Source organism: Phalangium opilio, unplaced genomic scaffold (genome assembly GCF_054372755.1).
Source record: "Phalangium opilio isolate 3A_F unplaced genomic scaffold, DU_Popi_V2 ptg000352l_1, whole genome shotgun sequence".
Classification (NCBI taxonomy): Eukaryota; Metazoa; Arthropoda; class Arachnida; order Opiliones; family Phalangiidae; genus Phalangium; species Phalangium opilio.
Genome location: NW_028324228.1, coordinates 5,494,151 through 5,510,451, shown reverse-complemented (window position 1 = coordinate 5,510,451; position 16,301 = coordinate 5,494,151). Strand labels below are relative to the sequence as shown.

At 46.4% G+C, this 16,301-nt stretch overlaps 2 non-coding genes across 2 annotated transcripts; both read right to left on the bottom strand.

The window, feature by feature from the left end:
- Positions 1-4,328: 4,328 nt before the first annotated feature.
- Positions 4,329-4,401, bottom strand: TRNAK-CUU (transfer RNA lysine (anticodon CUU)). Its single transcript has one exon. It is a non-coding gene; the product is annotated as a tRNA-Lys (tRNA).
- Positions 4,402-12,755: 8,354 nt separating this feature from the next.
- On the bottom strand, positions 12,756-12,828 carry TRNAN-GUU (transfer RNA asparagine (anticodon GUU)). The gene has a single exon. It is a non-coding gene; the product is annotated as a tRNA-Asn (tRNA).
- Between the last annotated feature and the right edge of the window lie 3,473 nt (positions 12,829-16,301).

Sequence of the window (16,301 nt, the reverse complement as noted above, 5' to 3'; positions counted from 1 at the left end):
AAACTTTGACTTTTTAAGTTAAATCTGACACCTCACATCACCGCTCCCGGGTGGGCTCGAACCACCAACCTTTCGGTTAACAGCCGAACGCGCTAACCATTGCGCCACCGAAGCTTATAACTTAAGATGTTGTCAAGTATGGTGGAAAAACTTTGACATTTTATGTTACTTATAACACTTCACACTAACGCTCCAGCGTGGGCTCTAACCACCAACCTTTCGGTTAACAGCCGAACGCGCTAACCATTGCGCCAACGAAGCCCAAAAATGAAATGGTCGTCAGGTATTTTGGAAAAATTTTGGCTTTCTACGTTACATCTGAGACCTCACCACACCGTTCCCGGATGGGCTCGAACCACCAACCTTTCGGATTACAGCCGAACGAGCCAGCCATTACGCCACGGAAGCCTAATCATTAAATGGTCGTCAGGTATTGTGGAAATACTTTTATATTTTGCGTTACATCTGACACCTCATAACATCGCTCCCGGGTGGGCTCGAACCACCAACCTTTCGGTTAACAGCCGAACGCGCTAACCATTGCGCCACCGAAGCCCAAAAATTAAATGGTCGTCAGGTATTGTGGAAAAACTTTGGCTTTTTACGTTACATCTGAGACCTCACTACACCGCTCCCGGATGGGATCGAACCACCAACCTTTCGGTTAACAGCCGAACGCGCTAACCATTGCTCAACGGAAGCCCAAAAATTAAATGGTCTTCAGGTATTGTGGAAAAATTTTGACTTTTTTCGTCACATCTGAGACCTCACAACACCGCTCCCGGATGGGCTCGAACCACCAACCTTTCGGTTAACGGCCGAACGCACTAAGCATTGCGCCACGGAAGCTTAGAATTTAAAATGTTGTCAAGTATGGTGGAAAAACTTTGACTTTTTATCTTACTTAAAACATTTTACACTAACGCTCCAGCGTGGGATCTAACCACCACCCTTTCGGTTAACAGCCGAACGCCCTAACCTAACCATCGCGCCACAGAAGCCTAAAAATTAAATGGCCGTCAGGTATTGTGGAAAAACTTTGACTTTTTAAGTTAAATCTGACACCTCACATCACCGCTCCCGGGTGGGCTCGAACCACCAACCTTTCGGTTAACAGCCGAACGCGCTAACCATTGCGCCACCGAAGCTTATAACTTAAGATGTTGTCAAGTATGGTGGAAAAACTTTGACATTTTATGTTACTTATAACACTTCACACTAACGCTCCAGCGTGGGCTCTAACCACCAACCTTTCGGTTAACAGCCGAACGCGCTAACCTAACCATCGCGTCACGGAAGCCTAAAAGTTAAATGGCCGTCAGGTATTGTGGAAAAACTTTGACTTTTTACGTTACTTATAAAACATTACACAACCGTTCCCGGGTGGGCTTGAACCACCAACTTTTCGGTTAACAGCCGAACGCGCAAACCATTACGCCACGGAAGCTAGGAAATTAATTTGATGTCAGGTATTGTAGAAAAACTCTGACTTTTTACGTTCCATCTGAGACCTCACAACACCGCTCCCGGGTGGGCTCGAACCACCAACCTTTCGGTTAACAGCCGAACGCGCTAACCATTGCGCAACGGAAGTCCAAAAATTAAATGGTCTTCAGTTATTGCGGAAAAACTTTGACATTTTACGTCACATCTGAGACCTCACAACACCGCTCCCGGATGGGCTCGAACCACCAACCTATCGGTTAACGGCCGAACGCACTCAGCATTGCGCCACGGAAGCTTAGAATTTAAAATGTTGTTAAGTATGGTGGAAAAACTTTGACTTTTTATGTTACTTAAAACATTTCACACTAACTCTCCAGCGTGGGATCTAACCACCAACCTTTCGGTTAACAGCCGAACGCCCTAACCTAACCATCGCGCCACAGAAGCCTAAAAATTAAATGGCCGTCAGGTATTGTGGAAAAACTTTGACTTCTTAAGTTACATCTGACACCTCACAACACCGCTCCCGGGTGGGCTCGAACCACCAACCTTTCGGTTAACAGCCGAACGCGCTAACCATTGCGCCAACGAAGCCCAAAAATGAAATGGTCGTCAGGTATTTTGGAAAAATTTTGGCTTTCTACGTTACATCTGAGACCTCACCACACCGTTCCCGGATGGGCTCGAACCACCAACCTTTCGGATTACAGCCGAACGAGCCAGCCATTACGCCACGGAAGCCTAAAAATTAAATGGTCGTCAGGTATTGTGGAAATACTTTTATATTTTGCGTTACATCTGACACCTCATAACATCGCTCCCGGGTGGGCTCGAACCACCAACCTTTCGGTTAACAGCCGAACGCGCTAACCATTGCGCCACCGAAGCCCAAAAATTAAATGGTCGTCAGGTATTGTGGAAAAACTTTGGCTTTTTACGTTACATCTGAGACCTCACTACACCGCTCCCGGATGGGATCGAACCACCAACCTTTCGGTTAACAGCCGAACGCGCTAACCATTGCTCAACGGAAGCCCAAAAATTAAATGGTCTTCAGGTATTGTGGAAAAATTTTGACTTTTTTCGTCACATCTGAGACCTCACAACACCGCTCCCGGATGGGCTCGAACCACCAACCTTTCGATTAACGGCCGAACGCACTAAGCATTTCGCCACGGAAGCTTAGAATTTAAAAAGTTGTCAAGTATGGTGGAAAAACTTTGACTTTCTATGTTACTTAAAACATTTCACACTAACGCTCCAGCGTGGGATCTAACCACCAACCTTTCGGTTAACAGCCGAACGCCCTAACCTAACCATCGCGCCACAGAAGCCTAAAAATTAAATGGCCGTCAGGTATTGTAGAAAAACTTTGACTTCTTAAGTTACATCTGACACCTCACAACACCGCTCCCGGGTGGGCTCGAACCACCAACCTTTCGGTTAACAGCTGAACGCGCTAACCATTGCGCCAACGAAGCCCAAAAATTAAATGGTCGTCAGGTATTGTGGAAAAACTTTGGCTTTTTACGTTACATCTGAGACCTCACTACACCGTTCCCGGATGGGCTCGAACCACCAACCTTTCGGATTACAGCCGAGCAAGCCAGCCATTACGCCACGGAAGCCTAAAAATTAACTGGTCGTCAGGTATTGTGGAAATACTTTTATATTTTGCGTTACATCTGACACCTCATAACACCGCTCCCGGGTGGGCTCGAACCACCAACCTTTCGGATTACAGCCGAACAAGCCAGCCATTACGCCACGGAAGCCTAAAAATTAACTGGTCGTCAGGTATTGTGGAAATACTTTTATATTTTGCGTTACATCTGACACCTCATAACACCGCTCCCGGGTGGGCTTGAACCACCAACCTTTCGGTTAACAGCCGAACGCGCTAACCATTGCGCCACCGAAGCTTATGATTTAAGATGTTGCCAAGTATGGTGGAAAAACTTTGACTTTTAATGTTACTTATAACACTTCACACTAACGCTCCAGCGTGGGCTCTAAACACCAACCTTTCAGTTAACAGCCGAACGCGCTAACCATTGCACCACCGAAGCCCAAAAATTAAATGGTCGTCAGGTATTGTGGAAAAACTTTGACTTTTTACGTCACATCTGAGACCTCACTACACCGCTCCCGGATGGGCTCGAACCACCAACCTTTCGGTTAACAGCCGAACGCGCTAACCATTGCGCAACGGAAGCCCAAAAATCAAATGGTCTTCAGGTATTGTGGAAAAACTTTGACTTTTGACGTCACATCTGAGACCTCACAACACCGCTCCCGGATGGGCTCGAACCACCAACATTTCGGTTAACGGCCGAACGCACTAAGCATTGCGCCACGGAAGCTTAGAATTTAAAATGTTGTCAAGTATGGTGGAAAAACTTTGACTTTTTATGTTACTTAAAACATGTCACACTAACGCTCCAGCGTGGGCTCTAACCACCAACCTTTCGGTTAACAGCCGAACGCCCTAACCTAACCATCGCGCCACAGAAGCCTAAAAATTAAATGGCCGTCAGGTATTGTGGAAAAACTTTGACTTTTTAAGTTACATCTGACACCTCACACTAACGCTCCAGCGTGGGCTCTAACCACCAACCTTTCGGTTAACAGCCGAACGCGCTAACTATTGCGCCACGGAAGCCCGGAAATTAAATGGTCGTCAGAAATTTTGCAAAAACTTTGACTTTTTAAGTTACATCTGACACCTCACACTAACGCTCCAGCGTGGGCTCTAACCACCAACCTTTCGGTTAACAGCCGAACGTGCTAACCATTGCGCAACAAAGCCCGGAAATTAAATGGTCGTTAGGTATTGTGGAAAAATTATGACTTTTTACGTTACATCTGAGACCTTACAACACCGCTCCCGGATGGGCTTGAACCACCAGCCTTTCGGTTAAGAGCCGAACGCGCTAACCATTGCGCAACGGAAGCCCAAAAACTAAATGGTCTTCAGGTATTGTGGAAAAACTTTGACTTTTTAAGTTACATCTGACACCTCACCACACCGTTCCCGGATTGGCTCGAACCACCAACCTTACGGATTACAGCCGAACGAGCCAGCCATTACGCCACGGAAGCCTAAAAATTAAATGGTCGTCAGGTATTGTGGAAATACTTTTATATTTTGCGTTATATCTGACACCTCATAACACCGCTCCCGGGTGGGCTCGAACCACCAACCTTTCGGTTAACAGCCGAACGCGCTAACCATTGCGCCACCGAAGCCCAAAAATTAAATGGTCTTCAGGTATTGTGGAAAAACTCTGACTTTTTACGTTACATCTGAGACCTCACAACACCGCTCCCGGGTGGGCTCGACCCACCAACCTTTCGGTTAACAGCCGAACGCGCTAACCATTGCGCAACGGAAGCCCAAAAATTAAATGGTCTTCAGGTATTGTGGAAAAACTTTGACTTTTTACGTCACATCTGAGACCTTACTACACCGCTCCCGGATGGGCTCGAACCACCAACCTTTCGGTTAACAGCCGAACGCGCTAACCATTGCGCAACGGAAGCCCAAAAACTAAATGGTCTTCAGGTATTGTGGAAAAACTTTGACTTTTTAAGTTACATCTGACACCTCACCACACCGTTCCCGGATGGGCTCGAACCACCAACCTTTCGGATTACAGCCGAACGAGCCAGCCATTACGCCACGGAAGCCTAAAAATTAAATGGTCGTCAGGTATTGTGGAAATACTTTTATATTTTGCGTTATATCTGACACCTCATAACACCGCTCCCGGGTGGGCTCGAACCACCAACCTTTCGGTTAACGGCCGAACGCACTAAGCATTGCGCCACGGAAGCTTAGAATTTAAAATGTTGTCAAGTATGGTGGAAAAACTTTGACTTTTTATCTTACTTAAAACATTTTACACTAACGCTCCAGCGTGGGATCTAACCACCAACCTTTCGGTTAACAGCCGAACGCCCTAACCTAACCATCGCGTCACGGAAGCCTAAAAATTAAATGGCCGTCAGGTATTGTGGAAAAACTTTGACTTTTTACGTTACTTATAAAACATTACACAACCGTTCCCGGGTGGGCTTGAACCACCAACTTTTCGGTTAACAGCCGAACGCGCAAACCATTACGCCACGGAAGCTAGGAAATTAATTTGATGTCAGGTATTGTAGAAAAACTCTGACTTTTTACGTTCCATCTGAGACCTCACAACACCGCTCCCGGGTGGGCTCGAACCACCAACCTTTCGGTTAACAGCCGAACGCGCTAACCATTGCGCAACGGAAGCCCAAAAATTAAACGGTCTTCAGGTATTGTGGAAAAACTTTGACTTTTTACGTCACATCTGAGACCTCACAACACCGCTCCCGGATGGGCTCGAACCACCAACCTTTCGGTTAACAGCCGAACGCGCTAACCATTGCGCAACGGAAGCCCAAAAACTAAATGGTCTTCAGGTATTGTGGAAAAACTTTGACTTTTTAAGTTACATCTGACACCTCACCACACCGTTCCCGGATGGGCTCGAACCACCAACCTTTCGGATTACAGCCGAACGAGCCAGCCATTACGCCACGGAAGCCTAAAAATTAAATGGTCGTCAGGTATTGTGGAAATACTTTTATATTTTGCGTTATATCTGACACCTCATAACACCGCTCCCGGGTGGGCTCGAACCACCAACCTTTCGGTTAACAGCCGAACGCGCTAACCATTGCGCCACCGAAGCCGAAAAATTAAATGGTCGTCAGGTATTGTGGAAAAACTTTGGGTTTTTACGTTACATCTGAGACCTCACTACATCGCTCCCGGATGGGCTCGAACCACCAACCTTTCGGTTAACAGCCGAACGCGCTAACCATTGCGCAACGGAAGCCCAAAAATTAAATGGTCTTCAGGTATTGTGGAAAAACTTTGACTTTTTACGTCACATCTGAGACCTCACAACACCGCTCCCGGATGGGCTCGAACCACCAACCTTTCGGTTAACGGCCGAACGCACTAAGCATTGCGCCACGGAAGCTTAGAATTTAAAATGTTGTCAAGTATGGTGGAAAAACTTTGACTTTTTATCTTACTTAAAACATTTTACACTAACGCTCCAGCGTGGGATCTAACCACCACCCTTTCGGTTAACAGCCGAACGCCCTAACCTAACCATCGCGCCACAGAAGCCTAAAAATTTAATGGCCGTCAGGTATTGTGGAAAAACTTTGACTTTTTAAGTTAAATCTGACACCTCACATCACCGCTCCCGGGTGGGCTCGAACCACCAACCTTTCGTTAAAAACAGCCGAACGCGCTAACCATTGCGCCACCGAAGCTTATAACTTAAGATGTTGTCAAGTATGGTGGAAAAACTTTGACATTTTATGTTACTTATAACACTTCACACTAACGCTCCAGCGTGGGCTCTAACCACCAACCTTTCGGTTAACAGCCGAACGCGCTAACCTAACCATCGCGTCACGGAAGCCTAAAAGTTAAATGGCCGTCAGGTATTGTGGAAAAACTTTGACTTTTTACGTTACTTATAAAACATTACACAACCGTTCCCGGGTGGGCTTGAACCACCAACTTTTCGGTTAACAGCCGAACGCGCAAACCATTACGCCACGGAAGCTAGGAAATTAATTTGATGTCAGGTATTGTAGAAAAACTCTGACTTTTTACGTTCCATCTGAGACCTCTCAACACCGCTCCCGGGTGGGCTCGACCCACCAACCTTTCGGTTAACAGCCGAACGCGCTAACCATTGCGCAACGGAAGCCCAAAAATTAAATGGTCTTCAGCTATTGCGGAAAAACTTTGACATTTTACGTCACATCTGAGACCTCACAACACCGCTCCCGGATGGGCTCGAACCACCAACCTATCGGTTAACGGCCGAACGCACTCAGCATTGCGCCACGGAAGCTTAGAATTTAAAATGTTGTTAAGTATGGTGGAAAAACTTTGACTTTTTATGTTACTTAAAACATTTCACACGAACTCTCCAGCGTGGGATCTAACCACCAACCTTTCGGTTAACAGCCGAACGCCCTAACCTAACCATCGCGCCATAGAAGCCTAAAAATTAAATGGCCGTCAGGTATTGTGGAAAAACTTTGACTTCTTAAGTTACATCTGACACCTCACAACACCGCTCCCGGGTGGGCTCGAACCACCAACCTTTCGGTTAACAGCCGAACGCGCTAACCATTGCGCCAACGAAGCCCAAAAATGAAATGGTCGTCAGGTATTTTGGAAAAATTTTGGCTTTCTACGTTACATCTGAGACCTCACCACACCGTTCCCGGATGGGCTCGAACCACCAACCTTTCGGATTACAGCCGAACGAGCCAGCCATTACGCCACGGAAGCCTAAAAATTAAATGGTCGTCAGGTATTGTGGAAATACTTTTATATTTTGCGTTACATCTGACACCTCATAACATCGCTCCCGGGTGGGCTCGAACCACCAACCTTTCGGTTAACAGCCGAACGCGCTAACCATTGCGCCACCGAAGCCCAAAAATTAAATGGTCGTCAGGTATTGTGGAAAAACTTTGGCTTTTTACGTTACATCTGAGACCTCACTACACCGCTCCCGGATGGGATCGAACCACCAACCTTTCGGTTAACAGCCGAACGCGCTAACCATTGCTCAACGGAAGCCCAAAAATTAAATGGTCTTCAGGTATTGTGGAAAAATTTTGACTTTTTTCGTCACATCTGAGACCTCACAACACCGCTCCCGGATGGGCTCGAACCACCAACCTTTCGATTAACGGCCGAACGCACTAAGCATTTCGCCACGGAAGCTTAGAATTTAAAAAGTTGTCAAGTATGGTGGAAAAACTTTGACTTTCTATGTTACTTAAAACATTTCACACTAACGCTCCAGCGTGGGATCTAACCACCAACCTTTCGGTTAACAGCCGAACGCCCTAACCTAACCATCGCGCCACAGAAGCCTAAAAATTAAATGGCCGTCAGGTATTGTAGAAAAACTTTGACTTCTTAAGTTACATCTGACACCTCACAACACCGCTCCCGGGTGGGCTCGAACCACCAACCTTTCGGTTAACAGCTGAACGCGCTAACCATTGCGCCAACGAAGCCCAAAAATTAAATGGTCGTCAGGTATTGTGGAAAAACTTTGGCTTTTTACGTTACATCTGAGACCTCACTACACCGTTCCCGGATGGGCTCGAACCACCAACCTTTCGGTTAACAGCCGAACGCGCTAACCATTGCGCAACGGAAGCCCAAAAATTAAATGGTCTTCAGGTATTGTGGAAAAACTTTGACTTTTTACGTCACATCTGAGACCTCACAACACCGCTCCCGGATGGGCTCGAACCCCCAACCTTTCGGTTAACGGCCGAACGCACTAAGCATTGCGCCACGGAAGCTTAGAATTTAAAATGTTGTCAAGTATGGTGGAAAAACTTTGACTTTTTATCTTACTTAAAACATTTTACACTAACGCTCCAGCGTGGGATCTAACCACCACCCTTTCGGTTAACAGCCGAACGCCCTAACCTAACCATCGCGCCACAGAAGCCTAAAAATTTAATGGCCGTCAGGTATTGTGGAAAAACTTTGACTTTTTAAGTTAAATCTGACACCTCACATCACCGCTCCCGGGTGGGCTCGAACCACCAACCTTTCGTTAAAAACAGCCGAACGCGCTAACCATTGCGCCACCGAAGCTTATAACTTAAGATGTTGTCAAGTATGGTGGAAAAACTTTGACATTTTATGTTACTTATAACACTTCACACTAACGCTCCAGCGTGGGCTCTAACCACCAACCTTTCGGTTAACAGCCGAACGCGCTAACCTAACCATCGCGTCACGGAAGCCTAAAAGTTAAATGGCCGTCAGGTATTGTGGAAAAACTTTGACTTTTTACGTTACTTATAAAACATTACACAACCGTTCCCGGGTGGGCTTGAACCACCAACTTTTCGGTTAACAGCCGAACGCGCAAACCATTACGCCACGGAAGCTAGGAAATTAATTTGATGTCAGGTATTGTAGAAAAACTCTGACTTTTTACGTTCCATCTGAGACCTCTCAACACCGCTCCCGGGTGGGCTCGACCCACCAACCTTTCGGTTAACAGCCGAACGCGCTAACCATTGCGCAACGGAAGCCCAAAAATTAAATGGTCTTCAGCTATTGCGGAAAAACTTTGACATTTTACGTCACATCTGAGACCTCACAACACCGCTCCCGGATGGGCTCGAACCACCAACCTATCGGTTAACGGCCGAACGCACTCAGCATTGCGCCACGGAAGCTTAGAATTTAAAATGTTGTTAAGTATGGTGGAAAAACTTTGACTTTTTATGTTACTTAAAACATTTCACACGAACTCTCCAGCGTGGGATCTAACCACCAACCTTTCGGTTAACAGCCGAACGCCCTAACCTAACCATCGCGCCATAGAAGCCTAAAAATTAAATGGCCGTCAGGTATTGTGGAAAAACTTTGACTTCTTAAGTTACATCTGACACCTCACAACACCGCTCCCGGGTGGGCTCGAACCACCAACCTTTCGGTTAACAGCCGAACGCGCTAACCATTGCGCCAACGAAGCCCAAAAATGAAATGGTCGTCAGGTATTTTGGAAAAATTTTGGCTTTCTACGTTACATCTGAGACCTCACCACACCGTTCCCGGATGGGCTCGAACCACCAACCTTTCGGATTACAGCCGAACGAGCCAGCCATTACGCCACGGAAGCCTAAAATTTAAATGGTCGTCAGGTATTGTGGAAATACTTTTATATTTTGCGTTACATCTGACACCTCATAACATCGCTCCCGGGTGGGCTCGAACCACCAACCTTTCGGTTAACAGCCGAACGCGCTAACCATTGCGCCACCGAAGCCCAAAAATTAAATGGTCGTCAGGTATTGTGGAAAAACTTTGGCTTTTTACGTTACATCTGAGACCTCACTACACCGCTCCCGGATGGGATCGAACCACCAACCTTTCGGTTAACAGCCGAACGCGCTAACCATTGCTCAACGGAAGCCCAAAAATTAAATGGTCTTCAGGTATTGTGGAAAAATTTTGACTTTTTTCGTCACATCTGAGACCTCACAACACCGCTCCCGGATGGGCTCGAACCACCAACCTTTCGATTAACGGCCGAACGCACTAAGCATTTCGCCACGGAAGCTTAGAATTTAAAAAGTTGTCAAGTATGGTGGAAAAACTTTGACTTTCTATGTTACTTAAAACATTTCACACTAACGCTCCAGCGTGGGATCTAACCACCAACCTTTCGGTTAACAGCCGAACGCCCTAACCTAACCATCGCGCCACAGAAGCCTAAAAATTAAATGGCCGTCAGGTATTGTAGAAAAACTTTGACTTCTTAAGTTACATCTGACACCTCACAACACCGCTCCCGGGTGGGCTCGAACCACCAACCTTTCGGTTAACAGCTGAACGCGCTAACCATTGCGCCAACGAAGCCCAAAAATTAAATGGTCGTCAGGTATTGTGGAAAAACTTTGGCTTTTTACGTTACATCTGAGACCTCACTACACCGTTCCCGGATGGGCTCGAACCACCAACCTTTAGGATTACAGCCGAGCAGGCCCGCCATTACGCCACGGAAGCCTAAAAATTAAATGGCCGTCAGGTATTGTGGAAAAACTTTGACTTTTTACGTTACTTATAAAACATTACACAACCGTTCCCGGGTGGGCTTGAACCACCAACTTTTCGGTTAACAGCCGAACGCGCTAACCATTGCGCAACGGAAGCCCAAAAACTAAATGGTCTTCAGGTATTGTGGAAAAACTTTGACTTTTTATGTTACATCTGACACCTCACCACACCGTTCCCGGATGGGCTCGAACCACCAACCTTTCGGATTACAGCCGAACGAGCCAGCCATTACGCCACGGAAGCCTAAAAATTAAATGGTCGTCAGGTATTGTGGAAATACTTTTATATTTTGCGTTACATCTGACACCTCATAACACCGCTCCCGGGTGGGCTCGAACCACCAACCTTTCGGATTACAGCCGAACAAGCCAGCCATTACGCCACGGAAGCCTAAAAATTAACTGGTCGTCAGGTATTGTGGAAATACTTTTATATTTTGCGTTACATCTGACACCTCATAACACCGCTCCCGGGTGGGCTCGAACCACCAACCTTTCGGTTAACAGCCGAACGCGCTAACCATTGCGCCACCGAAGCTTATGATTTAAGATGTTGCCAAGTATGGTGGAAAAACTTTGACTTTTTATGTTACTTATAACACTTCACACTAACGCTCCAGCGTGGGCTCTAAACACCAACCTTTCAGTTAACAGCCGAACGCGCTAACCATTGCACCACCGAAGCCCAAAAATTAAATGGTTTTCAGGTATTGTGGAAAAACTTTGACTTTTTACGTCACATCTGAGACCTCACTACACCGCTCCCGGATGGGCTCGAACCACCAACCTTTCGGTTAACAGCCGAACGCGCTAACCATTGCGCAACGGAAGCCCAAAAATCAAATGGTCTTCAGGTATTGTGGAAAACTTTGGCTTTTTACTTTACATCTGAGACCTTACTACACCGCTCCCGGATGGGCTCGAACCACCAACATTTCGGTTAACGGCCGAACGCACTAAGCATTGCGCCACGGAAGCTTAGAATTTAAAATGTTGTCAAGTATGGTGGAAAAACTTTGACTTTTTATGTTACTTAAAACATGTCACACTAACGCCCCAGCGTGGGCTCTAACCACCAACCTTTCTGTTAACAGCCGAACGCCCTAACCTAACCATCGCGCCACAGAAGCCTAAAAATTAAATAGCCGTCAGGTATTGTGGAAAAACTTTGACTTTTTAAGTTACATCTGACACCTCACACTAACGCTCCAGCGTGGGCTCTAACCACCAACCTTTCGGTTAACAGCCGAACGCGCTAACTATTGCGCCACGGAAGCCCGGAAATTAAATGGTCGTCAGAAATTTTGCAAAAACTTTGACTATTTACGTCACATCTGAGACCTCACAACACCGCTCTCGGATGGGCTCGAACCACCAACCTTTCGCTTAACAGCCGAACGCGCTAACCATTGCAAAACGGAAGCCCAAAAATATTTGGTATTCAGGTATTGTGGAAAAACTGTGACTTTTAACGTTACTTATAAAACTTAACACCAACGTTCCCGGGTGGGCTAGAAACACAAACCTTTCTGTTAACAGCCGAACGCGCTAACCAGTACACCACGGAAGCCCGGAAAATAATTTGTTGTCAGGCATTGTGGAAAAAAACTTTTTACGTTACATCTGACACCTCATAACACCGCTCCCGGGTGGGCTCGAACCACCAACCTTTCGGTTAACAGCCGAACGCGCTAACCATTGCGCCACGGAAGCCCGGAAAATAGTTGGTCGTCAGGTATTGCGGAAAAACTTTGACTTTTTACGTTACTTATAAAACTTTACACAAACGTTCCCGGGTGGGCTTGAACCACCAACCTTTCGGATAACAGCAAAACGCGATAACCATTGCGCCACGGAAGGCCGGAAATGAAATGGCCGTCAGGTATTGTGGAAAAACTCTGACTTTCTACGTTACATCTGAGACCTCTCAACACCGCTCCCGGATGGGCTCGAACCACCAACCTTTCGGTTAACAGCTGAATGCGCTAACCACTGCGCCACGGAAGCCTAAAAATTAAATGGTCGTCGGTTATTGTGGAAAAACTTGGACTTTTAACGTAACTTAAACACTTCACACTAACGCTCCCGGATGGACTCGAACCACCAACCTTTCGGTTAACGGCCGAACGCCCTAAGCAATGCGCCACGGAAGCTTAGAATTTAAAATGTTGTCAAGTTTTGTGGAAAAATTTTGACTTTACTATGTTACTTATAAAACTTAACAACTACGCTCCCGGATGGGCTCGAACTACCAACCTTTCGGTTAAAAGCTGAACGCGCTAACCACTGCGCCACATAGGCCCAAAAATTAAATGTTCGTTAGGTATTGTGGAAAAACTTTGACTTTTTACGTTACTTATAAAACTTTACACTACAGTTCCCGGATGGGCTTGAACCACCAACCTTTCGGTTAACAGCCGAACGTGCTAACCATTGCGCAACAAAGCCCGGAAATTAAATGGTCGTTAGGTATTGTGGAAAAATTATGACTTTTTACGTTACATCTGAGACCTTACAACACCGCTCCCGGATGGGCTTGAACCACCAGCCTTTTGATTAACAGCTGAGCGCGCTAACCATTGTGCCACGGAAGTCTAAAAATTAAATGGTCGTCAGGTATTGTGGAAATACTTTGGCTTTTTACGTTACTTATAAAACTTCACACAACCGTTCCCGGGTGGGCTTGAACCACAAACTCTTCGGTAACAGCCGAAAGCGCTAACTATTGCGCCACGGAAGCCCGGAAATTATATGGTCGTCAGGTATTGTGGAAAAACTCTGACATTTTACGTTACTTATAAAACTTAACACCGACGATCCCGGTGGGCTTTAGCCAGAAGATTTTTGGATAACAGCCGAACGCGCTAACCATTGCACCACAGAAGCCCGGAAATTAAGTGGTCTTCAGGTTATGTCGAAAAACTTTGACTTTTTACGTCACATCTGAGACCTCACAACACCGCTCCCGGGTGGGCTCGAACCACCAACCTTTCGGTTAACAGCCGAACGCGCTAACCATTGCGCAACGGAAGCCCAAAGATATATGGTCTTCAGGTATTGTGGAAAAACTTTGACTTTTTACGTCCCATCTTATACCTCACAACACCGCTTCCGGATGGGCTCGAACCACCAACTTTTCGGTTAACAGGCGAACGCGCTAACCATTGCGCCACCGAAGCCCAGAAATTAAATGGTCGTCAGTGGAAATACTTTTTTATTTTGCGTTACATCTGACACCTCACAACCTCGCTCCCGGGTGGGCTTGAACCACCAACCTTTCGGGCAACAGCTGAACGAGCTAACCAATGCGCCACGGAAGCCCAAATGTTAAATGTTTGTCAGGCATTGTGGAAAAACTTTGACTTTTTACGTTACTTATAAAACTTAACACCAACGTTCCCGGGTGGGCTTGAACCACCAACCTTTCGGATAACAGCCAAACGCGCTAACCATTGCGCCACGGAAGCCCGGAAATTAAATGGCCGTCAGGTATTGTGGAAAAACTCTGACTTTCTACGTTACATCTGATATCTCACAACACCGCTCCCGGATGGGCTCGAACCACCAACCTTTCGGTTAACAGCCGAACGCGCTAACCTAACCATCGCGCCACAGAAGCCTAAAAATTAAATGGCCGTCAGGTATCGTGGAAAAACTTTGCCTTTTTAAGTTACATCTGACACCTCACAACACCGCTCCCGGGTGGCCTCGAACCACCAGCCTTTCGGTTAACAGCCGAACGCGCTAACCATTGCGCCACCGACGCCCAAAAGTTAAGTGGTCGTCAGGTATTGTGGAAATACTTTGGCTTTTTACGTTACTTATAAAACTTTACACAACCGTTCCCGGGTAGGGTTGAACCACAAACTCTTCGGTTAACAGCCAAACGCGCTAAATATTGCGCCACGGAAGCCCGGAAATTATTTGGTCGTCAGGTATTGTGGAAAAACTCTGACATTTTACGTTACTCATAAAACTTAACACCGACGATCCCGGTTGGGCTTTAGCCAGAAGATTTTTGGATAACAGCCGAACGCGCTAACCATGGCGCCACAGAAGCCCGGAAATTAAGTGGTCGTCAGGTATTGTGGAAAAACTTTGACTTTTTTCGTCACATCTGAGACCTCACAACACCGCTCCCGGATGGGCTCGAACCACCAACTTTTCGGTTAACGGCCGAACGCACTAAACTTTGCGACACAGAAGCTTAGAATTTAAAAGGTTGTCAGGAATTGTGGAAAAACTTTGACTTTTTACGTTACTTATAACACTTCACACTAACGCTCCAGCGTGGTCCCTAACCACCAACCTTTCGGGTAACAGCCGAACGCGCTAACCATCGAGCCACGGAAGACCGAAAATTAAATGGTCGTCAGGTATTGTGAAAAAACTTTGACTTTTTACGTTACTTATAAAACTTAAAACCAACTTTACCGGGTGGGCTCTAACCACAAACCTTTCGGTTAACAGCCGAACGCGCTAACCATTACGCCACGGAAGCCCGGAAATTTATTTGTCGTCCGGTATTCTGGAAAAACTCTGACTATTTACAATACATCTGAGACCAGACAACACCGCTCCCGCTTGGGCTCGAACCAACAACCTTTCGGTTAACAGCCGAACGCGCCAACCATTGCGCCACGGAAGCCTAAAAATTAAATGGTCGTCAGGTATTGTGGAAATACTTTTATATGTTGCGTTACAGCTGACACCTCACAACACCGCTCCCGGGTGGGCTTGAACAACCAACCTTTCGGGTAACAGCTGAACGAGCTAACCAATGCGCCACGGAAGCCCAAAAGTTAAATATTTGTCAGGCATTGTGGAAAAACTTTGACTTTTTACGTTACTTATAAAACTTAACACCAACGTTCCCGGGTGGACTTGAACCACCAACCTTTCGGATAACAGCCGAACGCGCTAACCATTGCACCACGGAAGCCCGGATATTAAATGGTCGTCAGGTATTGTGGAAAAACTTTGGCTTTTTACGTTTCTTATAAATCTTTACAAAACCGTTCCCGGGTGGACTTGAACCACTAACTTTTTGATTAACAGCTGAACACGCTAACCATTGCGCCACGGAAGCCTAAAAATTAAATGGTCGTCAGGTATTGTGGAAAAACTTTGACTTTTTACGTCACATCTTACACCTCACTACTCCGCTCCCGGATGGGCTCGAACCA